Below are 26,007 nucleotides of genomic sequence, written 5' to 3'. Positions count from 1 at the left end.
GGGACCACAAAGTCATGTGACCTAGTTAGAGTCATTGCTGAGAGGAGTGAGGCTGCTATGGGACCCTATACACATGTCTAGGATGAAGAATTCAAACCTGGGGCTTTGCATCACCACTGTTCCCCCATCGTGGGAGGGACTAGAGAATTACACTGCAAAAAGGAGCCATGGAGGCACTACTATGCGCAAAAACTCTCCGACTGCTGAGTGCAAACTGCTTTGGCTGCCTGAAACAAACTCACTTGAAATGGCTGCCGCTGCTCCAGCACCGGTGGAAGGGGTGCACTCAAGAATTTGCTTCATTCCTGCAAGGTGTGAGAAATGCTGATTTCAGGCCAGTTAGCCCTTAGGGAACTTGCTGCTAATTGGCGCTACTGCACTGGAGCACTGTTTACTTTGAAATAGTGTCATAGTGGACTTTGACACTCAGACAACTAGTGGGGTTTACCCTGAATGTTGCCTATAGTGAATGAAGAATAACCACTACCGCTAGAAGCAAGGAGGGAGTGAGACCAGGGTGACCGCCTAACAAAACATTAGCGCAATGACCTTGGGGGGCTGTCTAGTTCTTTGTTTGGATAGCGATATGAATAAAATACTAATCTTTTTCATAAAAGTGAGTATTTTGCTGAACAATTATTAATTTCTTCTGCTGTGCTCTGGGAGTTCACTCCCCCTGTGGACACCCCCTCGTACTGAGGAACTGTAGAATGCTCTCCCGCTTTACTACTGACTGTTAAATGTAGAGGGGTACTTAGCCCAGTTGCTCGGAATCCATAGGAGGTTAGGCCCCAGGACTACAGGACTAACCCCCATGATTAGTCCCAGTAACCCTTGCTTGTCCGGAAGCCCTCCGAAAGATGTTATGACAGTGAACTGGCCCCAAAATGTCCAGTTCCCTTTTAGAAAAAACTTAAAAGAGGGCACATTCATTTCTTTAAACATTAATTGTATTTAAATATTATCTGAATGTTCCTATTTTAGGTATGTTGGGGCCAATTCACAAACGTATGTATGAGTACCTACAGGAGTACTCCTGCAACTCTGCTCCCAGTATTCATGAATGCTTTTCCGAAAAGGCCCACAGTTCTTTTAAGAGTATTTTAGCAAGCCAGAATGCTGCATGTGAATTTATAGGGCTTATAATGCACATGTCATTTAGAAGTAGTCGTTAACTATTACAGTTGCATGTCATCATTAATTTTTTTCATAACTGTTTCACTTTTACCTGGGGAGTCAATATCAAACTCAAACAGAAAACATATGGTTTCATGTACAAGCCTCTTGCGCTGCTGCTGCGTCATTTTATTTTTTACGCAATGACGGCACTAGCAGTGGACTACACTGCTCCATACTTACAAACTAATGCATTGGGCACAATGTATCAGTCTGTAAAGCCCTGCATCACATTATAACTCTGCCAGGTATAATGTATGCAGGGTTGGCAGTCCCACTGATGCAGTGAAATTTATAACTTTTCACTGCGTCACTCTATGACTTCACTACTTCAGTATTTTACACCTACTCAGACCAGGCATGAAATTGAACCCAAGGCTTTTCCCAATGGGACTCCATGCATTGCTGGAGTTTCATCAGTTTAATGACGCAACTCCAGCAATGTGTCACTTTAGCACCAACAGATGCGTCAGAATTTCTGACGCATCTGTGAAAACATGCACAGAGGAGCTCTGTATTGTAAATACAGTGCATCCATGGCTTCATTAGGAGATGTGCGGCAGGTGCAAGAAATCTGACGCACTCATGACGATGAATTTCTTGTAAATGAGGCCCTAAGTCCCTGATTCGAAGTTGCGAGTTCCAGTCCAATCTCTGCACAATGGGAGTTTGCAGTAAGACTGAAATTCTAATTGATATGAAAACTATCGCATCCTGCAGATTTTCACTGACTTTCGTTGTGAGCAAACTCCTGGCGAAACTAATTGGGAGCAAAATGCCTGGCAAAAAGACAAAACATGTAATTCAGTGTTGTTCACAACATTTCTGCAAATCATACTTAATTCCCATATCACAAACACTGAATAGGAGGTATTTGCTGCTTCTGTTAAACGTCCCATCCCAGAGTAACAGTAACCCCCCTATTCCATAGAGCTCAAAATCGTGGTTAAAGTATCAAATTAAAACTCAGTCAATAGCCCCATTTTTTAATACCCCCATTGTTAGAAATGGAGTCTTTGGTTGGCAGTGAGGTTACCCCCTGTCCAAGCAAGGACCCTCAGTCTAGTCAGGGTAAGTCACACACAATCCAAATTATAACACAGTATAACACCCCAAAAATACACCACACAGGGGTTAGAATAATTTAGAATTTTTATCTGGTTAAATGCAGGTCAAAACGATCAAGATTCAATAAATACATGTTGAAATATCACTTAGAAAATGATAAAAAGGTGTCTTTAGTCCTTAAAAAGCAACAAGTGTCTCTTGCAAGCACAAAGGACCTGGTTTGCGTTCAAATTCTCCACAAGGGACCGCAGAGGAGGAGATGCGTGGAAAATGGGGAGGTGTGCGTCGGTGTCTCCGGGCGCACACAGATGATGCATCAATACTTTTCCATGCAGGGAAGGCTTTGCGTCGATTTCTGGTGCACTGACCTGCATCCTCTTGGGGTTGCGGGGTTTTCAGACACCCTGGGGACGATGCAGAGAAATCCTGGGTGTGCAGGACGAAGTCACAGGAGCTGCGTCGATCCGGTGGGCGATTGTGGGGAAATTTCAGTCGCACGGCAGGCGTTGAGTCGATTTTTCTTGCAGGAAGTCGGGCTGCATCATTCCGGCTCGGCTATGTGATGATCTAGTGGGCCGTGCGTCAAACTCCTCTCGGGAGCCAGGCTGCATCGTTCCGGTTCGGTGTGCAGTGATTTTCTCACTGCGGTGCAGGCGGTGAGTCGTTTCTGGCAGGCTGTGTGTCAAATTTTCACCGCACAAGGAGTTTTTTGCAGGAGGAAGTCTTTTGGGTCATAAGACTTCAAGGAACAGGAGGCAAGCTCTATGCAAGCCCTTGGAGAGCATTTCTCAGCAGAGCCAGAGGGCAGCAGGGCAACAGCAGGGCAGCAGTCCTTTGCAGAAAAGCAGTCAGGTGAGTCCTTTGGCAGCCAGGAAGTTCCTCTTGGTAGGTTGCAGGGTCTTGTTCAGAGTTTCTTCACCAGTGGTATCTTGTTCAGAAGTGTCTGAGTGAAATGCACAAGGGAGCTGTCAAGTAACCTAGCCAGACGTAGATTGTAAGGCACAGAAGGATTTAAGTGCAGAGAAAAGCTCACTTTCTAAAAGTGGCATTTCTAAAATAGTAATATTAAATCCAGCTTCAACAGTCAGCATGATTCTGTATTACCATTCTGGCCATACTAAATATGACCTTGTTACTCCTTTCAGATCAGAATCTACCACTCAAACAGTATATGAGGGTAGCCCTAATGTTAGCCTATGAAAGGAGCAGGCCTCACATCAGTGTAAAAACAAATTTAGAGGTTTTACACTACCAGGACATATAAACTGCACAGGTACAGGTCCTGCCTTTTATCTACATAGCACCCTGCCCTGGGGTTACATAGGGCCAACCTTAGTGGTGACCTATATGTAGAAAAGGGGGAGTTTAAGGCTTGGCAAGTACTTGTAAATGCTAAGTCGAAGTGGCAGTGAAACTGCACACACGGGTCTTGCAATGGCAGGCCTGAGGCAAGGTTAAGAGGCTACTTATGTGGGTGGTACAATCAGTGCTGCAGGCCCACTAGTAGCATTTACTCTACAGGGCCTGGGCACATGTAGTGCACTTTACTGGTGTCTCACAAGTAGATTAAATAAGCCAATTGGGTATGAACCAATGACACTATGTTTTAAGGGAGAGAGAATATGCACTTTAGCAATGGTTAGCAGGGGTAAAGTGCTAAATCCAGCAAAAACAGTGTCCAAAAAGTGGAGGGAGGCAGGCAAAAAGTTAGGGGTGACCACCCTAAGGCTGTCAGGTCTAACATGTGTCCCCCCAGCTGAAAGTGGGGAGAGCTACCCAACCTCCTGGGAGCGCTTATCGCTAAGGTAGAAATATCTGGAGAGACCATCAGCGTTGGCGTGATCAATCCCCGGGAAATACTCCACCGGAAAGTCCATCCCCTGTAGGGAAATGGACCACCTCAAGAGTTTAGGATTTTCGCCCCTCATCTGCATGAGTCATATGAGGGGCCTGTGGTCTGTCTGAACCCAGAAGTTAGTTCCAAACAGGTATCGTCTCAGCTTCTTTAGTGCTCAGGCCACAGCAAATGCTTCTCTCGCAATAGCTCTCCACCTCTGTTCCCAAGTTAATATTCTTCTGCTAATAAAGACTACTGGTTGGTCTAGGCCCTCCTCATTTAGCTGTGCTAGAGCTTCCCCTATGCCCTGCTCTGAAGCATCCATCTGCACAATAAATTCCTGTAGTAGTTAGGTGCCTTGAGCACGGGCCGTGCACATGGCTTACTTCAGGGAGTCAAAGGCTTTCTGACAAGCCTCTGTCCACTTTATCGACCTCGGTTGCGAGTTCTGTCAAGGGTGACACAATGGTTCCATACCCCTTGACGAACCTACGGTAATAATCAGTGAGGCTCAAAAAGGCCCTCACCTCGGTTTTGGTTCTAGATGGTTGCCAGGCCTTGATGGTTTTAATCTTGTCCTGGAGGGGCTGCACCTTGCTACGACCTAGTAGGTGTCCCAAGTACACCACAGAACTCTGCCCAATCTGGCACTTACTGGCCTTGATGGTCAGGCCTGCCTGTTGCAGGGTCTGAAGCACCTCCTTGAGGTGGAGCAGGTGTTCCTCCCAGCTGGAACTATAGACGGCAAAGTCATCTAGGTAGGCTGCGCAGAAGGCATCCTTGCCAGCTAGGACCCCATTAACCAACCGTTGGAAGGTAGCGGGGCATTTTTCAATTCAAAGGGCGTTATATTGAGCTGGTAAGGGCCCTCAGGAGTAGAGAAAGTGGATCTCTCTTGAGCCCCTTTAGTCAAGGCGATCTGCCAGTACCCTGACGTGAGGTCAAAGGTACTAAGGAACTTGGCAGCACTTAGCCTGTCTACGAGCTCATCAGCTCTGGGGTGAGCATTTTTCTTCGTGACAGATTTGAGACACCGGGAGTCCACACAGAACCTAAGTTCTGGCTTGGCACCAGGAGCAGTATCCTTGGGAACCAACACCACTGGGCTTGACCAGGGACTGCTGGACCTCTCTATCACCCCAAGAGCCAGCATCTTGGAAACTTCATCCTTGATGCTGGACCTCACTTTGTCTGACACCCTTACATTTAATTCTTTACAGGTGGACTGTCTCCTGTGTCAACGTTGTGGACACACAAGTGTGTGAGTCCAGGAGTGAGGGAGAACAGGGAAGAAAACTGCTCCAACAACTCGTAGCAGTCTACCCTCTGATTTAGATTTAGGGAGTCAGAGAGAGTAACACACTGACCCATCACCTTCTTTGGTAGAGAGGAGGTCGGGGAGAGGCTAACTCTCTTCTTCCGTGCCCTCATCTGTCACAAGAAGCATACTGACATCAGTCCGCTCAAAATGAGGCTTCAGTCTGTTGTGGTTGAGGACCCTCCGGGGGTTTCTAGTGGTCTTGAGGTCCACTAGATAAGTGGCCTCCCCCTTCTGCTCCTTGATCTCAAATGGGCCAGTCCAGCTTTCCTGGAGCGCTGTAGGCTCTACTGGCTCTATCACCCATACCTTGTCTCCAGGTGAGAATTCTACCAGAGTGGCCTTCTGGTCATACCACTCCTTCATCACTTCTTGACTAGCCTCGAGGTTGCTCTTGGCCTGTTTCCAGAAACGCTATGTCTGGATGTGGAGGGCCAGCATGTAACTGACCACATTCTGGGGAGGTTTCTTGGGAGCTTTGTCCCACCCCTCCTTTACTATGCTTAGTGGTCCCCTGACAGGATGACCATAGAGAGGTTCTAAGGGGCTGAACACCACTCCTTTCTGGGGCACCTCCCTATAAGCAAAAAAAAGGCATGACAAGAGGATGTCCCACTTATGCCTCATGGCCTCAGGCAGGCCAGTGATCATGCCTTTCAGGGTCTTGTTGAATTGTTCAACAAGCCCATTGATCTGAGGATGATCAGGGGTGGTAAACCGGTAGGTTACCCCACACTCATCCCAAATGGACTTCATGTACGCTGACATGAAGTTTGTGCCTCTGCCAGACACAACCTCCTTTGGGAACCCCACACAAGTAAATATACTCATCAGAGCTCTGGTCACCATCGATGCAGTCACTGTCTTCAGAGGGATTGCCTCTGGGTAGCGGCTGGCATGGTTCACTAAAACAAGGATAAACCTGTTGCCTAGGGCGGTTTTGGGGACCAACGGACCAATGACGTTGATGCCCACCCTTTCAAAGAGGGTGCCATTGATGGAGAGTGGGATCAGGGGGGCTCAAGCCTTTTCCCTGTCTTCCCAATAGCCTGGCAGGTTGGTCAGGCCCTACAGAAATTATCTGAGGCTACCTGCATTCTAGGCCAATGGAAGTGGGTGACAAGCCTGGCAAAGGTCTTGTCTTGCCCCAAATGTCCTGCTAGGGGGATGTTGTGACCAGGCACAGCAGGAAGGCCCGGTAACACTGGGGGACCACCAGCACACGTGCTGCCCCAGCAAGCGGTACCTTAGGCTCACTGTGGAGGAGATCATTCTCCCAATATATGTGGTGATCGCCAGAGGTTTTACCTGCCGATTGGGCTGAGGCCTGTTGCCTCAGACCCTCAAGAATGGGGCACTCCGTCTGCGCTTTGTAGAACTCCTCCCTGGTTGGCCCGCTCTCCATTTGCCAGACAGCAAGGTCAGGCAGCTTACCCAGGATGGCAATATCCTCCCCAATTGGCTCAGGGGCCTCCTCCTCTGGGACTCCATCAACCACCGCGGGAATATCTGGGGCTGGTTTCCTGCACCCCTTGCCCTTCCTCCATTGTTCCAGGCTCCAGACGCCCTAGACTCCCTTCCCGGGCAGCCATGGACCGTGTGGTCATGCAGGCCCATTCAGGCAAACAGATCTGAGCTATACCTCTTTCCAGGCAGTGTGCTCAAGATCATTGCCTAACAGACAATTTACAGGCATGGCAGGACTCACAGCTACTTTCAGAGTACCAGAGACCCCCCCCACTCAAAGGGAACCAGAGCTACCATTAGGTGGCACTCACGATTGTCAGCGACTATGACCTGGTTGAATGTACTAGGGATGACCTGCTCTGCTGCCACCAGCTGACCCCTGACAGTAGTCATACTGGCTCCTGTGTCACACAGAGCCTCCACCCTTTGCCCATCAATGGTGACCCAGTGCCTATACTTGGAAGTATTGGCAGGCATGTGGGCTTTTGGCATCATTTCCTTATCTCCCAGGGATACTAGTGACACCTCTATCTGTTCCCCAAAACTAACGGGGACTACCTCCACCCAAGCGCTACACTAGCCAACCCAGATCTATGTCCTCCAGTGGAGGGCTGTGCCCTCTTGGGGCACTGGGGGTCACCCTTATAGTGTCCAAACTTGAAGCACTCTAAGCATTTGGAGATAAACGTCCCTTTCTGCTTGTCAAAGTACCCTGGCTCCCTGTCAGATTCAGGTGGGGACTGGCCAACACTCCCCCCCCCCAGAATTGCTTTGTGGGCCTTTTGAGAACTCCTTATTTTTAAGTTTTTCTCTCCCCTCTTTCTTCTGCTGGGAACCCTGACCACCTTTGTGGGTGTCCCCCCCAGGTACCTTATAGGACACTTTGATGTTAACCCAGAGGTCCCCCTCCTCAGCAAACTTTCTAAGATTAGTCAGCTTACTGTCAACTAGGTGCTGGCCAACTCTGTAAAGCAAACACTGAACATATGCTCTTTCGGGGTCAAATTATATAACCCCAAACTTCCTTTCCCCTGCTTTAGGTCCTGCATTTTATTTTGTTTTCTGATGTTGCTTTGTGCTTCCTAAGTGGCAGGGTTATGCCCAGACGTGGGTCCCTTGCTCGCTGCACCACTGGATTCAAGCTAGCCTGGCTGATGAAGGGGGATACTCTGAAACTGGTCCCAGGATGCTTGTTTCCTGTCCAGGGAGGACCTGGCTTAGCAGTTTGGGCTGGACTGTTCCCATGGGGAACAGGGTCAAGACTGATTTGCATATGGCTGGGTCTAAACTGGGGTGACGTGGTGAGCAAAATAATGATGGATTAACCCTAGATCTGTGACTGGGGGTGAGTGTTTGAAAAGTTTCAATACTCCATCCATCATTTGATTTTGTTTTGTGATGTTGCTTTGTGTGCCCTAAGTGGCAGGGGTATGCCCAGACGTGGGTCCCTTGCTCGCTGCGCCACTGGATTCAAGTTAGCCTGGCTGATGAAGGGTGATACCCTGAAACCGGTCCCAGGATGCTTGTTTCCTGTCCAGGGAGGATCTGGCTTAGCAGTTCGGGCTGGACTGTTCCCATGGGGAACAGGGTCAAGACTGATTTGCATATGGCTGGGTCTAAACTGGGGTGACGTGGTGAGCAAAATAATGATGGATTAACCCTAGATCTGTGACTGGGGGTGAGTGTTTGAAAAGTTTCAATACTCCATCCATCATTTGATTTTGTTTTGTGATGTTGCTTTGTGTGCCCTAAGTGTCAGGGGTATGCCCAGACATGGGTCCCTTGCTCGCTGCGCCACTGGATTCAAGTTAGCCTGGCTGATGAAGGGTGATACCCTAAAACCGGTCCCAGGATGCTTGTTTCCTGTCCAGGGAGGATCTGGCTTAGCAGTTCGGGCTGGACTGTTCCCATGGGGAACAGGGTCAAGACTGATTTGCACATGGCTGGGTCTAAACTGGGGTGATGTGGTGAGCAAAATAACGATGGATTAAACCCACATCTGTGACTGGGGATGAGTGTTTGAAAAGTTTCATTACTCCGTCCATCATTTTGTTTTGTTTTTTGATGTTGCGTTGGTTCCTACTTGTATGCTGCCATCATCACTGCCAGACTCAGACTGCCTCACCTTGATATCCAGCTCTTTGAGACTCAGTTAATGAGCCAAAAAAAGTTTATTTTCAGCCAAGGCTCTCTCAGCTGCAGCCTCAGCTCTCTCAGCTTCAGCTTGTTTGGCTGCTCTCTCAGCCTTTCTCTCTGATTTCCTCTCCTCTGCTTCCATGTTTAACGTTGCCATTTGAAGTTCAAATTCTCTCTCCTCCCTCCTTTCCTCTGCGGTCAGGCCATGGCTAAAGACACTGCTCCGTGGTTTACTAGGGGGCACAATTCCAGGGGTAACATCTCCCACTACTGGCAAAAAATCCTCTGAGGGGCCATCCTCTGGACCCTCCTCCTCAACATTTTCATCTGAATGGGCTTCTGCCCATGTCCTCAGCGCCTTTTGGTATTCCTCCTTTCTGGAGGCACCCTGGGTAGGTACTCCCATCCCCTTGCAGAACCCCTTCATCTATTTAACAGTGTATGTCTCCAGCTTGGCTAGGTCAAAATATTCAGCTCCTGCTTGAGACCCAGCCAGAGGAATGTTGAATGAGAATTTAGTTAAAAGCTGTCAGGCAGAAACCGAAATTGTAGAAACAGATTAAAAAATCAAGTTGACCTTTAACTGTGGGTGGGTAGTTCACACTTATCTATTGTATGTCACTGCACAATTACAAGTCCTGTCCTCACCGCTGATCACCAATGTTAGAAATGGGGTCGTTAGTTGGAAGTCAGTTTACCCCCTGTCCAAGCAAGGACCCTCATTCTAGTCAGGGTAAGTCACACACAATCCAAATTATCCTGTTCACACCCTCTGGTAGCTTGGCACTGAGCAGTCATGCTTAACTTAGAAGGCAATGTGTAAAGTATTTGTGCAATAAATCATGCTATAACACAGTATCACACCCCAAAAATACACCACACAGTGTTTTTAAAAATATATAATATTTATCTGGTTAAATGCAGGTCAAAATGATCAAGATTCAATAAGTACACGTTGAAATATCACATTGAAAATGATAAAAAGGAGTCTTTAGTGCTTAAAAAGCAACAAGTGTCTCTTGCAAGCACAAAGTACCTGGTTTGCGTTAAAATTCTCCTCAAGGGACCGCAGAGGAGGAGATGCATGGAAAACGGGTAGGGGTGCGGTTGGATTCTCTGGATGCACACAAACGATGTGTCGAACATTTCCATGCATGGAAGGCTTTGCATCGATTTCCGGCACGCTGACTTGGATGCTCTTCGAGTTGCAGGATTTTCAGACGCCCTGGGGATGATGCGGAAAAATCCTGGGCGTGCAGGACAAAGTCAGGACAAAGTCACAGGAGCTGCGTCAATCTGGTGGGCGATTGTGGGGAAATTTCAGTTGCATGGCAGGCGCTACGTTGAGTCTTCTCGCAGAAAGTCGGGATGCATTGTTCCGGCTCGACTATACGTCAATCTAGTGAGCCATGCTTCGAAGTTCCAGTCACAACGATGGTGCTGCATCGATCTTCTCTCGGGGAGCCAGGCTGCATCATTCCGGTTTGGCGTGCGGTGATTTTCTCACCGTGATGCAGGCTGTGCATCATTTCTAGCAGGCTGTGCATTGGATTTTCACCGCAGGAGTTCTTTGCAGGAGGAAGTCATTTTGGTTGTGAGACTTCAAGGAACAGGAGGAAAGCTCTATCCAAGCCCTTGTAGAGCACTTCTCAGCAGAGCTAAAGGGCAGCAAGGCAGCAGGGCAACAGAAGGGCAGCAGTCCTTTGCAAAAAAGCAGTCAGGTGAGTCCTTTGGCCAGCAAGGCAGTTCCTCTTGGTAGGTTGCAGGGTCTGGTTCAGAGTTTCTTCACCAGTGGTATCTTGTCCAGATGTGTCTGAGTGAAAAGCACAAGGGAGCTGTCAAATAACCTAGCCAGACATGGATTGTAAGGCACAGATGGATGTAAGTGCAGAGAAATGCTCACTTTCTAAAAGTGGCATTTCTAAAATAATAATATTAAATCCAACTTCACCACTCAGCAGGATTCTGTATTACCATTCTGGCCATACTAAATATGACCTTGTTACTCCTTTCAGATCAGAATCTACCACTCAAACAGTATATGCGGTAGCCCTAATGTTAGCCTATGAAAAGGAACAGGACTCACAGCAGTGTAAAAACAAATTTAGGAGTTTTACACTTCCAGGACATATAAACTGCACAGGTACATGTCCTGCCTTTCATCTACATAGCACCCTGCCTAGGGTTTACCTAGGGCCTACCGTAGGGGTGATATATGTAGAAAAAGGGGAGTTTATTGCTTGGAAAGTACTTTTAAATGCCAATTAGATGTGGCAGTGAAACTGCACACACAGGCCTTGCAATGGCAGGCCTGAGGCATGGTTAAGAGGCTACTTATGTGGGTGGCCCACTAGTGGCATTTATTCTACAGGCCTTGGACACATGTAGTGCACTTTACTGGGTTCTTACAAGTAGATTAAATAAGCCAATTGGGGATGAACCAATGTCACCATGCTTCAAGGGGGAGAGCATATGCCCTTTAGCACTGGTTAGCATGGGTAAAGTGTGCAGAGTCCTAAAACCAGTAAAAACAGTGTCCAAAAAGTGGAGGGAGGAAGGCAAAAAGTTAGGGGTGACCACCCTAATGCTGTCAGGTCTAACACCCGTCATCCTGCATGCAACCTGTTGCCCAAAATAACCCCATATATTCTGGTATCCCCAAGAACCTCATTAGTTCATTACTGAACAGAAATGTTATCTTTTCCCACACTCATTTTCTCGATTACAGGAGATTTATTTTCTATAGCAAAGTTCTTGTGAGATTTGTTTTTCGTTAGCGCATACTGTAAGCTTAATTTTCTATGAGCGCACGTGATTGTGTATCACCGTTTGATCTCGATAAAGCCCCGCAATAATGGCAGCTGTGAAGGCAAGGGTCTGCTGAATGCTGACAAATAGCAGTGTCATTGTGAGGCGACCCAATGTGACATTGAAGTGCTAATGAGCATGGCCTCTTCTGGAACTATGAACATGCTTTCATTTACTGCACATTTCTCACAGACGGATTATTTTGATTTCATTTACGTTTTCTGTTGGCAACAAAGCATTTACACATTCTGTACTGTGGGAATTGCTTTGCATGGTTTGTATCGTTTGGCGACTTCTTCATGCACCCCAAAATAAAACTTTATTTTGCTACTTTCTGTATTGAGGTGTTTTAGCGCAGTGGCGCATTTAATTAATGTAGGTGAAACATTTTGTGTAGGGATGCTTGAGAATCCTACATCGTAAGAGGTCACAAGCAGAAGAGACCCCTCTTTCTTTCTTTGTCCAGTCTGCCAGTCGCAGAGCATCAATTAAAATGGTCAAAGTCCATTCTTGCCGAACTCGGAACTGATGTCCACAGACCACTTGTGCAACCTGGCAAGCAGATGACGAGGTCTGTTCTCAATGGCACTTAGTAGTGCGTAAAGTAGTACTCGGTTTGTGTTGTTTTACATACTCCTATATGCCATTGTGAATGGTCTCAAAATATCTAAAACGGGAATAAAATTGGCATATTCAAACAATAGTCATATACAAAGTATACAAATAGAAAGGGCTGTTTCCTCTCTGCACTTTCAGTAGGAGGTAATGGTTTTTCTAAGCTGATTTACAAAGGCAGGTAGTAATTAAACGTGTACTCCTGTAGTATTGCTTCTAAATGGTTTTGTGAATTGGCGCTATTGTCTCTTTTTTGGCAGGACAGGGTAATCGTAATATATGTTTGCCTAATCATTCTACAAAACACAGACGTTGGGCACAAGGATCCAAGGTTCGTATTTGTCAAACTGGTAAATATAATGTTGCTTTCAGTATGCAGAGCATCTCATGCAGCCACCCTGTCCAGTTAGACCACATCAATGTTTTTTGTCGTGGGGATATCATCATAGCTTTGACCCCACAAGTAGGGTTCTAATATATGTTTCTAATGGTCTAGATCCTAGCTCTTCCTTACAAATGAACCATAAAGGAAGTGTGTTCCAGAGCTTCTCTTGTTTCTCATGCAGAGTCACAGACTGTGTTCATTGGACCGGCCCAGCAGGCATACATTGTGACTAAAATCTGTGATTAGCATTGCAGTCTGATCAACACAGGTTTTTTTTAATAAATGTAGTTCGTGTTCCCCAGAATAAGGGCTTGGATATGTCAACAAATGAAAGTTTTTAAAAGATGTAAATATTCTTTAAAAAAAGATGTAATATAAAAAACAATATTTAAAAGAAAAAAACACATTTTAGAAATGTAGCTGTTCACTCGAAAATACACAGTCGCGTATGCGTGCCTATATGCACTTACATTAAAAAAAACTGATGGTGTCAGGTTCCATATTGCTTCCTCAAAGTAAGGCAAAAATGTAGGCAAATAAATAGCCGACCTTAATGGGAAAGTGAAAATTGCGTTCTTAACTTATGAAGTTACTCTTGTCTCTACATTAAAATTAAAAAACAAATCGTTTTCTATTTTTTGTCAAGATTAAAAGTTCAATGTTAACACTAGTCTAGTAATAAAAATATTATAATAAAATAGTCTTGGAGATCACAAAAACACAAAATAAATCACCGCTTTTGGTATTGCTAATCATTAGTTATGGGCAAAAAGTGCTACACAGATTGAGGGTAGATGTGAACCGAAGCTGGCACATATGGGCTCTTCAAGAGAAAACGTTTCTTATGATTTTTTGTTCCAGTTGCTCGTGATATGAGACCGATTCTGTTTTTTTGACATCAAAATTGAACTATAAACTTTCTTTTGAAAAATCAGGCTTAAGTATTATTTTGCCCACAAACTTTACAATGGACACTGTGGAATCACAATTTTACATCCATCCTCAACTTTCAGTTCACCCTCGCCAGTGTCTCTGGGAAGGCATAATTTGATGTTTGCATAGTTAGCACATTAATTAGCAATATTTGATCTACATTATTAAATTACATGTTTACATTCATGATGTAATTTGTAGTAGGTGACCAAACTTAGCTATAATAAGCAGCACTCGAGTTTACTCTTTGTAATAGTTTAAGTTAGCCTAATATTGATGCCATTTCGAATGTCACATTTACAAAATTTGGGTGAAAAGGCATGCACATTCCCCCTGCAGTTGTTTTTTATGTTATGATTTCCCCCCACTACAGATTCTGTGTTTTCCAGATATCTTCTACTAGTTAGTGAATAGTTGCTTGTTTTGTATTATACAACCAATGTTCCCTCTAATTGTTTTACTCTCTGTGCAGACGTGTAAGAACTCTGTGTGCTGCAGGCAAGTTTATGTGCGCAAAATAACTGATCATGCATTCAAGTGCAGCACACAGCTATGTAAATCTATGGCAATCAGCTCTCCAAACCTTTGTTTACAGCAGCGAAGAGATGATTCCACTCATGCAACCCCATTTAATAATAAGGTCTTGTGACAGTTTTGCAATGCAGATACACACCATCATGACATGAATTGTTCACTCTAGTGGCACCTATACCACAGGTTCAGAAAAAGACAGCACTCAGAAGATTGTACCATTGCAAGATTTTACTGAAGGTAAAATGAAGTCCTGTGACAATGGCCTGGAAAGGCTGGAGCTGGCTAATGCGGCCTGTATGGACTGGAATAGGGGGCTTGTGGTGGTGATGTGAGATTCACCAGCATGCAGCAAGAAAACATCCCTCAAAGTGAGCCTACTGGTGAACAAGTCATAAGGGACTAATATAGTGGGAGAGGGAGTGGTCATCTTAACTGGAAGAGCATGATCATCTTCTCCGTAAAGCTCTGGATCATGAAGGTGCTCATGGCCAGGTAGGAGTACAGACTCTTGTTGTGGCGATGTTTAACTTCCTACCTCCTTTCTTCATCCTTCTGACCTTGTCCTCTCCATGCCAGAGTTTGGTCTCCTTCCGCCCCTGAGCCCCCTCTTCCCAGGCTCTCCTCCTTCTCGGAATCCAGGACCTCCTCTGGTGGTACGTCTGTGGATCTTGATTTCCACCTTATCCACCTTCTTTTCTTAAACCTGTAACACCATCAGTGTCCCCTCACTCCTGAACAGACCCGCTATACCACTTTCCTCATTGGCATTGCTATCCGCGGATTTACTATAAAACTGCGATCACAAGTCAAAGTATTTGTCTCATCACACTAATGAGCACCAAATAAGGCAAAGTTTGTCTGTGATTGTTAGGCACTTTGAGAACTGCTTGACTTGGGCTGCCAAAGTCATGTTTAAAAAGGCACTGGAGCCTGACAGTGACAATATTGAGAGCTTTTGCTTGGAATCCTTGAAGCTAAAACTCACTTGGCCCTAAGTCGAAATCTTCATAAGACTCTTCTACTTGTGAGTTGATTTTGGGGTGAAATCCTACAAGAAGATGGGTGGGATAAAAATGGACTATGCAGTGTGTAGATAATCATAAGAAGTGTGTTGTTTTGTACACAACATTGCAGTGGATACATTTGTCATGTGTACCAGTACTCAGCATCTCACTGGGGTTGGATGCTAAATACAAATAATAAGAAATTGTAATGGTACCTCCCAACTACAAAAATACAATGTTAATTATGTCACTTTCAACTCAATGTGCTGTATCACATTGACATGATTTACAGCTGCCCTTGTTACATACACACATATATCTTTCCTACTGTGGGCTGGCCTAATGGAAAGTAGATTGTGTAAGAACGTTGCATTAATACAGACTGGCCTAGCCATCGAATGTCAATACCGACACCACAAGCTGACACTTTATATGCTGGGATTTTTTTTATTTGCTGGGGTTTTCTCATCCATGCGGGGTAAGGTTACAGGTGGGTGTTTACAAAGGGCCATGATAAGGAACTCTGGAGTTGAGGCTGATGTGTAAGATTCACACAGTGCCTTTCAGTGGATCAGAAAGGTGTTCATAATACTGTGCATCCAATTGTGGCCCCTGTGCAGAGCACAGACAGCAATGGTGCCATTGCAACTGTGAATATATGCAAAAGCATGAGAAGGAGGTATGTAGTGCCTTCAAACAGTGACAGGGCAAAAGTAAGTGCAAACGCAGTGATTACATATGCTCAGGTGACTGTGGCACTCTGAAAATCACTACACCTTCATCAAATCACTTTGACAGTTACACTTTTTTTTGCCATGCCTGTTTTAGAGTATCCCCCACCTTTTTCATCCCACATAAAGTCATGGTGACAAGATTTCTCCTTTCTCTGGCAGCACATTTGAAACATCATCAAATAGATTGAGGAGTAGATGCTCTGTGCCAAGGAAGTGGAGGGAGCACAAATTAACAACTGCCCACAGCTCACAGCAGAGCAGGGAGTGCATAGAGGTGGGCAAGCCAACAAATTACCAGGGAGAGCTGAACGAAGGATAGGCTCTGACTCTAAGTGTCCATGTGCAAGACAATCCCTCAAAATATTTGACATGTAAATCATGCAGCAAACATCATGTTAGCATATGATAAGTTGCCTTCAAAGTTCCAGAGATGGTAGTTCTTTAAAATGCAGAAGTGTTTTGCCTTAGCAGAAAAGTTTATTTCAAAACTTTTTATTAAAAGTGTGAGTTTTTAAATATGAACTGAGAAACATTCCTGCTACAGCCCTGAAGCCAAAGCTATAAGTGAGAAAAGAGGCAAGCCAGTTATCATGTATACATTATACATAAACTAAATTCTTATTAAAGATGTAATAACTTTATAGGCTAATAAATCAAACACACAGTTTTTACAGATGGCACATCTGAACTCAGATATTTGATGCTGCTCTCATATGGAATAATAACCAAAGAGGATGCTTGGTGACATAATGTATTTGGCTGGGATCACACAATTTGGTCAAGCAGGGAGTCACAGATTTCCCAGTTTCACGTTGTGCGAGTAGACCACTAGAATGATATATTTTTCTGCCATTGAAGGTTAATGCTTTGCACTTAAATGCTTTGTGCTTGATTCTTAAAGGATGTGATTAGGTTTTGGTGACAAGCGGAATCCAGAGATTATTTCGCGGAGCTTTACATAGAGCAAACCTTGGACAGTTTTACCCACCTCTTTATAACTGATATCATATGTGAAGTTTTATCACAGCCACTACCAACAATAGAGTGATGTGATTTCAGATCTCCGCAGCTCGCACCGCCAATGGTTTTCCGCCATAAAAGAACCGCTATGGTGATTTGTGGATCGTAATCTGATGGGAGGATTTTTGTCAGGCTGGCGGTGGGATCGCCTCTTTTCTACCCTTCAGTGTTTGGCGTTTTTGGTGGATTTCACAGTATGATTCCTAATACGGCGGTCGGTTTACCACCAAAAGTTTGGTCTTTTGGCAGCCGCCACCACAGCGATCTTCCCAAAAGACCACCAAATGTAATAACCCCCTAAATGTTTTGAACGCAATGATCAGAAGTGAAATACAATCTAAACTTTTTTCCACCTGCAACACAATTGATGTGACATGCACACTATGTTGTCCTTGCAATCCTATGTACTTCAGGCTGATGGCCAAGAAGATCAAAGCACAAAATCAATAGCATCAGAGCAGGACTAAATGAGGAATCATTAGAGCTCCTTTAGTTAAGAACTACGAGAGCACTACCAAACTAAAGGATATTCTTTTGAGTAGATGTGATGGCAGGTTGTCAAGCTGTTATCCCTAATCTCAGAGGAGGTAAATAGACAGCTATCCTAATCCTTCATGAACTAAAATCGTTTGATTCTGTGAAATCTATTTGTCAGGACTTGCACAAACTGGACGAAAGGGGGCAAGCAACTAATTCTGAGATTATGGTTTCCTTTGATTAGTGGTTTTGTATATATTGTAAGTCGTGTTGTGTTCTGTAATACCTCTACCTCAAGGGAGTGTTACTTGCTCCTAATGGATAAATAATATCCTTTCAAAAGTCTCATTCTATGTTCTTTCAGCAGACCACGTTTGTTACTTTGTCTTTAATTGTAATATAAAGACATAGAATTTCTCAAAGAAAATTATCTTCTCTTTTCAAATACTGTACATAAGTGGAAAATGGCTCGCTTATTAGGTGTTCAATGTCCATTTATTGTAAGGTGATGGAGGGAACAGTAAGCATTGTGTAGTTTCCGGTGTTAGGACAGCTGTAGGCCCATTTGTTTGAAATATTTGATTTTTAAAAGATTTAATCGTAGAACCAAGGTTTTGTTTTTTTTAAATATGTATTTTGCCTTCAATTGATGATACGTTTGGACCACATTTACCATTTTTGTTTCTTTTTTCAGTCTTATCATCTCATTGTAGTCTCTTTTTACGAACTGGTATTGGTCTGCTTGATAATTCTGTCATTTCCCATGATTTTAACATTTCACTAATATCCTTAGATGTTATGCTAAGTACATAAAATAAGAGAACAGTGATATTGGGATCTGGTCCACAGACATCTCTCAACTGCAATTCGATTTTCTTCTTTCTTTGTGGTCCAGATTAACAGTGGAAACCTCAACTTCCTTTTTAGTTATCCATAATATTTAAATAGTCTTGAAATAGGGAGGTTCCGATCCTTATGACAGAGGTACATTGGTTTTTGTATTTTTTCTTTTTATAAAAGCTCTGTTAAGCTCCTTTTTGCATTGGACCATGAGTGCGCACAACGGGTTCGTTTCTTTTAATGTGAGATGTATGTGCATTCTGTGTGTCCAAAGGCGTATCGAAAGGAAAAGGCAGTGATGGTGAGATTCTTTCTACTTCCTCTTGATGACACCAACTTATTTAGACAGGATCAGTGATGTTTATATATCAAATGTATTTTTGTTGCAAATATGTAAATATGATTTTTACTGACTCGTTTCATCTCTGAGAGGTGAGTGTACCTTTATTAAGTACAGCAATTACTCATGAAATTAATATTTCGCATAATTGGACTTCTGTTGCTAGGGCTATCAATAACTTACCTCTCAGCTTTTCATGCAAGATTTCCCTAGGTTGGAGGAAAGACAATTAGATCCACAATTTGATAAGGCAGTCCATCTCTCCTCATTCTAAATTATTAATGCCTCATAGGTTTTCCTATTCATGCAGATGTACCACCAAATAAAATATTTTTCCTGATTCCAGATACCGTTGGATTTGCATAGTAGTGTTATCTGACTTAAAACATGTTTTTTTCTGAGATAAGATACCTAACTTTTGGCAGAATAACTCATGCATAACTGAGTGTGTTAATGGGTAACAACGTCTTGTTAGAGTGTTGATTGCTACCAGTGTGTTGCCTGATGAATACACTCCACTTGATTGATGGGTCTAGAAACGCTGATTACTAAACCTGTTGGCTGGACATTTGAAGTGTAATCTATAAATCTGAACTAACATTGTGGTCATTGTTTGAAAAAAGAAAGGTACTTTTCTCTATAGGCTGCACTGCGGAGATCTGTGACTGGTAATTTATGTCTATGATTTGTAGGCTTCAATGAAGGATAGCAAAACATCTTTATCTGGATTCAGCTTTCAATTGCCATTGTCTGCTTGGGAGTGGGGTTGTTTTTCTTCCCTCTGTTCATATGTGGCTCATGGGTCAGAGTGAAACAGTGTATTTGATCCATACGTTTCTCTCAATACGTTTTTATAATATTACAAACATGCCTGGTTTACTTTAAGGACAATATTCTTTACACAGTTCCATGCCAATATGTTGTTCCTGATACATTAAAGTAATAGTTGAGACATCAGGAAAATGTGTTGCCATTTACTGCAAGCACTGAGTTTGGCTGCAGAACAGTCTATGTGAGAATGAAGTATTTAAAAGAAATGCATTAGTTACTTAAAAGTAATCTTCATTTCATGAGGTGTAGGCTTGTTACATCAGGCAGAGAATGGTGGGAATCAGTGTGGTGTAAATGGTGTGGAAGCAGCCCCTGCATTTATTGTGTATGCATTTGACTAAAAGATACAGGGTATTATGTGATTGGGTATATCCTCTTTCCAGTTACACACTCATCCTGCAGTGTCAAATCAATTGTCTAATTATGGATTAACTATTAATAGATTAGGGAGATTTCAATGACAAGTTCATTCATATTTAACTTTATGGCTTTCTCAATATTGTCACCTGTCTTCTTTGTTCTCATCTCTTGTAAAAATTGATCTTGATTTAGCCCCTTTCTCTTACCTATTTGCCCCATCACTTCCTCCACTTACCACTCATCACTCTTGCTGTGTTTTTTCTCTCCTTTTTGCCATTATTCCATATCTGCCAATGTTACTTTCTTCTACTTCCTCTGTTCTGTTTTCTTATTCATTATTCTTCTTCTTCCATTTTACCTCTTCCTGTCTTCTCTTTCTCCTTATCGCTCTCACCAGTCTTTATCTGTACTGGTATGATATATCCCAGTGCCCTTCCCCAATCTGACTATTCCCTTTTCATCTTTGAACTATTGATATTTGCATGCAGCCTTATTTCAATTGCTCTTACTTCATACCTTCATCAATTTCCATTTGTGTTCTCTCTCAATTTTGCTTTTCTTCTCCTCTCATCTACGTTATTTCTTCCCTTCCGATCTTCCATCCCTGAAGTGATTACCAGGGAGTAGCTATCAATAGTGTAGCAGATGCAGTGGCACCAGGTATGGTTGTTTTTAATTGCCAAACCGGCGGAGGGGAGACACTTTTCTGAATTACATTCGGGCCCTTACTAAGCTACTGCTGATTACAGGAGCAATACTTAATGACATCTTTTATTCTACTGACAATGTAAAAATCTAATCACTAGAGGATATGAGATCCAGAATCAGACTGTTAGATTATAACTACTATAAATTTAGTAAGATATCTCTAAAACTATAACAATGATGGAAGATCATTTTATCCCTGACTTAACATAATTAAAGTAGCATACGCCTCAGTGCTCAATTTGTGCTTGTTGTTTCCGTTGCTGAGCACTGGCACTTATTTTTGAGGGCCGGGGATTATACTCTTCTGCCTCAATCATTTGCTGTGAGCAAAAGACACATATGGGAAAGAGGGAGGAAGAGAAAAACGAAAAAGCGTCACAAAGGTAGAAAGTAGAAAGCTGCAAGAGCGAGCTGAAGGGACAGGGTGTGGCTCTAAATGGATTGAGGATGCCCGAGATGGCTTCAGGATTATGCTGCCTCTGTATTCCGTTTCCCACATTGAATTGCAGCAGCCGTGTGTTTAAGAGGAGGGCTTTGAGCACCGGCACGTTTTTATTGACAAATTAAGCACTGATACGCCTAGGCTGGTATTGCACGATAAGAGAGTGCTTCATGATGCACAAATATTCCTTCTAAGTGCTATTTTTTACACTAAGGTACATTATGCGGTGAACTCCTTCCATGCATTGCGTGAGCTGAGGGCATGTTCCTGTTATTGTAATTTATTGTTTCATTGTTGCCTTCAGTTTGCACTCTGCTAAATTTCCCACACGGTGCACAGGAAGCCGCTCTGCGGAGCTCGGCTTCCTTGGATTGATTCTCACATAAGCCGGGGCCTGCCTACCTCTGCGCGCATTGTGATCCGGCTGTGCAGAAACAAGTGCCAAAGCCGGCATTGAGACACTTCCTTCCTTGGACCTAATGCCGACCAGCCTAATCATGTCTGTTCCCATTTGATTTTCTCTCGCATAAGCCCTTGGGAAAATCTTACTCTTATCTTTGTTTGTGGAAGTGTCATTTCATTTCACAATAAATGTTTACCAGTTATTACGCCTGGACTGATAAAAATGAGATTCCCCAGCTGGGCACTGGGGCTCGGATTCAAGCTGTTAGCATTAAAAATCAACAGAGCATTACAACTCTCACTGAGAAACAGCACTGCAACGAATCATGGCTTATTGAAAGCATGCTTTCTTTTTTTTCTTTTTTTAATCCTTTCTGGTCGTATATTCATGCTGTTAGACGACTGTTGTTGGCAGCTCCTCCGGGGTACAATGGAATCTACTCAAATCTCAGTTTCCATACCTTCATTAAATACCAATTAATTGGCCACAAATGTTGCTGATAATAGTTTCAGTTTTATGAAGGATGGGGCATGATGTGGGTTTTGCTACCAGTATCACTTTGGATAGTAGCCTTTTTGTATGATACAAAGTAATCAAAAACTGCAGTGTTTAGGATGTGCAACAACTTAGAAAATACCTTGAATCTATAGCCTTTACTCCAGACATCCCATATGGTATTTTATGTTAAAAAGACTTATAAAGCACATATCTGCCCTGAAAATGGGGCTTCATAGCACTAAGGGCCACATGTACGTATATTTGGAACTGCGATTCCCTAATTGCGATTCCATGCAAATCGCAACTTGAGAATCGCAATTCCTTAAAGGAAAACAGGCTGCATTTTTTGTAAGAGTAGGCAGTGGTCCGTGTGACCACTGCCCGCTCTTAAATTTTTTTTTTGCATGCATTCACAAAGGAGAAGGGGTCCCTAGGGGCCCCTTCCCCTTTGCGAATGGGTGAGCACCAGTTTGAAAATGGTGCTAACTGCGATTGTTTTGCGACTGCATTCACGGTCACAAAACAATCATACATACCATTTAGATTCAGGGCCATATTTATACTTTTTGACGCAAAAACTGCGCTATCGCAGTTTTGCGCCAAAAAGTTTAGCGCCGGCTAACGCCATTCTGAAGCGCCATGCGGGTGCCGTATTTATTGAATGGCGTTAGCCGGCGCTAGCAGACCGGCGCTGCCTGGTGTGCGTGGAAAAAAACCACGTACACCAGGCAGCGCCGGCGTTGGGGAAAATGGCGTTAGGGCGTCTTAAAATGGGGCAAGTCAAGTTGAGGCAAAAAAATCGCCTCCACCCGATTTGCGCCATTTTTAACGACGCCCAGACGCCATTTACATGACTCCTGTCTTAGTAAAGACAGGAGTCATGCCCCCTTGCCCAATGGCCATGCCCAGGGGACTTATGTCCCCTGGGCATGGTCATTGGGCATTGTGGCATGTAGGGGGGCACAAATCAGGCCCCCCTATGCCAAAAAAAAATATATATTTTTTTTTTTATACTTACCTGAACTTACCTGAATGTCCCTGGGATGGGTCCCTCCATCCTTGGGTGTCCTCCTGGGGTGGGCAAGGGTGGCAGGGGGGGTCCCTGGGGGCATGGGATGGCAGCTGTGGGCTCATTTTGAGCCCACAGGTCCCTTAACGCCTGCCCTGACCCAGGCGTTAAATGCGGGTTTTTTTGCCCCGCCCACTCCCGGGCGTGATTTTTGCCCGGGAGTATAAATACGACACATTTGCGTCGCAGTCATTTTTTTAGACGGGAACGCCTACCTTGCATGTCATTAACGCAAGGAAGGCGTTCACGCAAAAAAATGACGCTCATTCCTCATACTTTGGCGCTAGACGCGTCTAACGCCAAAGTATAAATATGGCGTTAGTTTTGCGCCGAATTTGCGTCGAAAAAAACGACGCAAATTCGGCGCAAACGGAGTATAAATATGCCCCTCAGTATTTGGAAGGGATGCCCTGGACACGCCCCTTCCTGATACTGAATCGCAAAACCCAAATTGCGATTTGGTAACAAGTTACCGAATTGCAGATTGGGCTTTGTACATCCCAAAAAGTTTTTTTCTAGTCGCAAACAGGCCGATTCGGCGAATCACCTCGTTTGCAATTAGAAAAATGCTTTGTACATGTGGCCCTAACCTACTACCAAGGTGATAGAACACAGAGCCAACAAAGAAAAGACCTATGCTGCAAACAAGTCTTCAGCTGCTTGCTAAAACAAAGATGGTTCTCAGTATACCGTAGATGTAAAGGCAGGCTATTCCATAAAACTGGAGCCATCATTCGGAAAGAGCAACCTTTCATCCTAACTCTGTTGGTACAAGGTGTAGGCTGAATCTGAGACAAATCTGAGATTTTCTTCAGCATCTTTGTGATGCATTTGAGCAAAATGATTGTGATTTCGTTTGTGCATGCACATCTCAAAGGTACTCCAGACATCTCCAAATTTGCCTAACTGCAGATCTGTGTTAGATGGCAGGTTTAAATGTGTGACTCTCTTGTCATCATTTTATTTGCCCCTGAAAAAATAGTTATAAAACGGATGCAAGGTTCCTTGCGATCCTTTTAGCAGACTTTCCTCTACACATCAGGGCTTAGAAGAATACTAGCCAATCAAAGAAACTTTGGGGCTTACTTATGAGAGGCCTCTACCACTGGAGAGTCACTTTTCTGACTCTGTGGTGGCGCAAACCTTCAACCATATTTATGAGGCCATGCCAGACCACTTTACGTAGCTTTGAATGGCCCAATGGAGTAAGACAAAGCTGGGCAAGTCGCTGCGTTACCTAACTCTGCCCCAGGGAAGCATTCAATGGGCTTTGTGGTGGGTATTCCCATGCAACAGCCATGGATATTGATGCGGCCCCAGATTTAAATAATCACGCAAACCTGGGGAAGTGCTAAAACCATATGTCTCCCCAGGGGAGGCGTAACAAGGAGAAGTAGTTTTATTTCTATCCCAGGGTACCACATTCCTGCCCCTTCCAAGATGGTACAACCCTTCCTCAGTTGTGTGGAGCAAGAGAGCTCACCTTAGAGGTGTGACCTCCCAGAGACAACATGCCCACGGTAAAACTGGTTTTGGGCTGAGTTTCCTGCCACGGGCCCTGTCTCCATACTGTGTGCAAGGACGTAAGGCATCCTACTCTGGGGTGTTGGGCCAGGTGGCCCATCAAATGTGGCTTCCTCATTGAAGCATTCCCTGAATCTAAAGCCTGGAGTGGACATTCCAGCAGAAAAGGTGATACCTCCCTGCTGCTGCACTGGCTTTGTCCTTGAGCCTGGGAGTCATTCACACATCTCCCCAGATGTTCAGAAAGCTGTCTGTGTGTGTCTCTGTGAGGCTACTGGACAAGCATTAATTCTGACTCCAGCATCAGGTCGCATTTAACGTCACAATTAATTTGATAACTCACATGACCTGGATAGGTTGGCTCACAGCCTGCCCTGCGTCCAATCCTAATTCTGCTTTCATGCTGCTGCCAGCATGAAAGCAGCATTAGGATTGGATGGAGTGCCCAGCCAGGGCACTCTGTAGCAGACTGAAAGTCTCTGCCTGCTGTCTCCAACCCAGCAACGCAGTGCCTGCTTTGCTGGGTTGGAGAGAGCCCTGTGCATATGTTTGTTTGGCCAGGCTGAGACATGCGTACTGAGGGGGAGTGCCCTCATCCCCGTCACAACTCCAAGGCCCGCCCCTTTTCATTTAAAGAATAATAAACGTTTATTATCGTTTTATAGTAAAAGTTGTGCAACTATTGCTGCTGGCGGGGGGGCGATGCTCCCCTGCCCTAATGGAGGAGCCGCCTTTGGCCAGGTGGAGATGCCACACGGTAACTCTGTTAGACAATGGGGCTACCCACTTTACCCCCAGCAAAATGACAATTTGGAAGTGTTGCTGTGGAGACATATCACAATACATATGTCTTGCTTAACAAAATATTGCTCCCTGACAGGGCTCCATTGACCTTCCTTAGGAGAGACTTTCATATAATGCTAAAGGACAGTGGGGCTTTTCCATAGGTTTGATTGGCAAAGTCGAACTTACAGTGAGCACACTGTCCTTCTAGTCTGAAGTGACAGGCCAGGAGCCATTTTGTACCTTGTCACACAAAGAGTGGCACAAGCAGCGCTGCAGCCCTGAGTGGACACTCTGCTTTACATGCCGGGGTACCATATACTAGGGACTTATATTGAAGTCAGTTCTTGCCAATTGGTTGTATCCAATTCAACACATACTTTGCATGGAGTCAGAATACTGGCCCAGAGGTCTGGTTAGCAGTCCTCAGTGCACTCGGACTCGAAAAACCAGCAGCATCAGACCACAAATATGGGAGTGAACAGGCTAAAAGAGGCATTTCCTTACAATTAAAAAGTAAGCTTCCCAAGCCTTATTTTAGCCCATTCCTCTGCAGGTACTAAAGAAGAAATGTTTTGTCCAGTGAGGTGTAATGGAACAGGTTTATAAAGTTCTCTTAGAGTAAGTAGAAGAGTTCTCCTGCAGAGCTGTATTACGTTCCCTTACATGTGTCTTCAAATTGGCTCTAAAACATCCA

Source organism: Pleurodeles waltl, chromosome 8 (genome assembly GCF_031143425.1).
Source record: "Pleurodeles waltl isolate 20211129_DDA chromosome 8, aPleWal1.hap1.20221129, whole genome shotgun sequence".
Lineage (NCBI taxonomy): Eukaryota > Metazoa > Chordata > Amphibia > Caudata > Salamandridae > Pleurodeles > Pleurodeles waltl.
Note: the sequence above shows the minus strand (reverse complement) of the source record.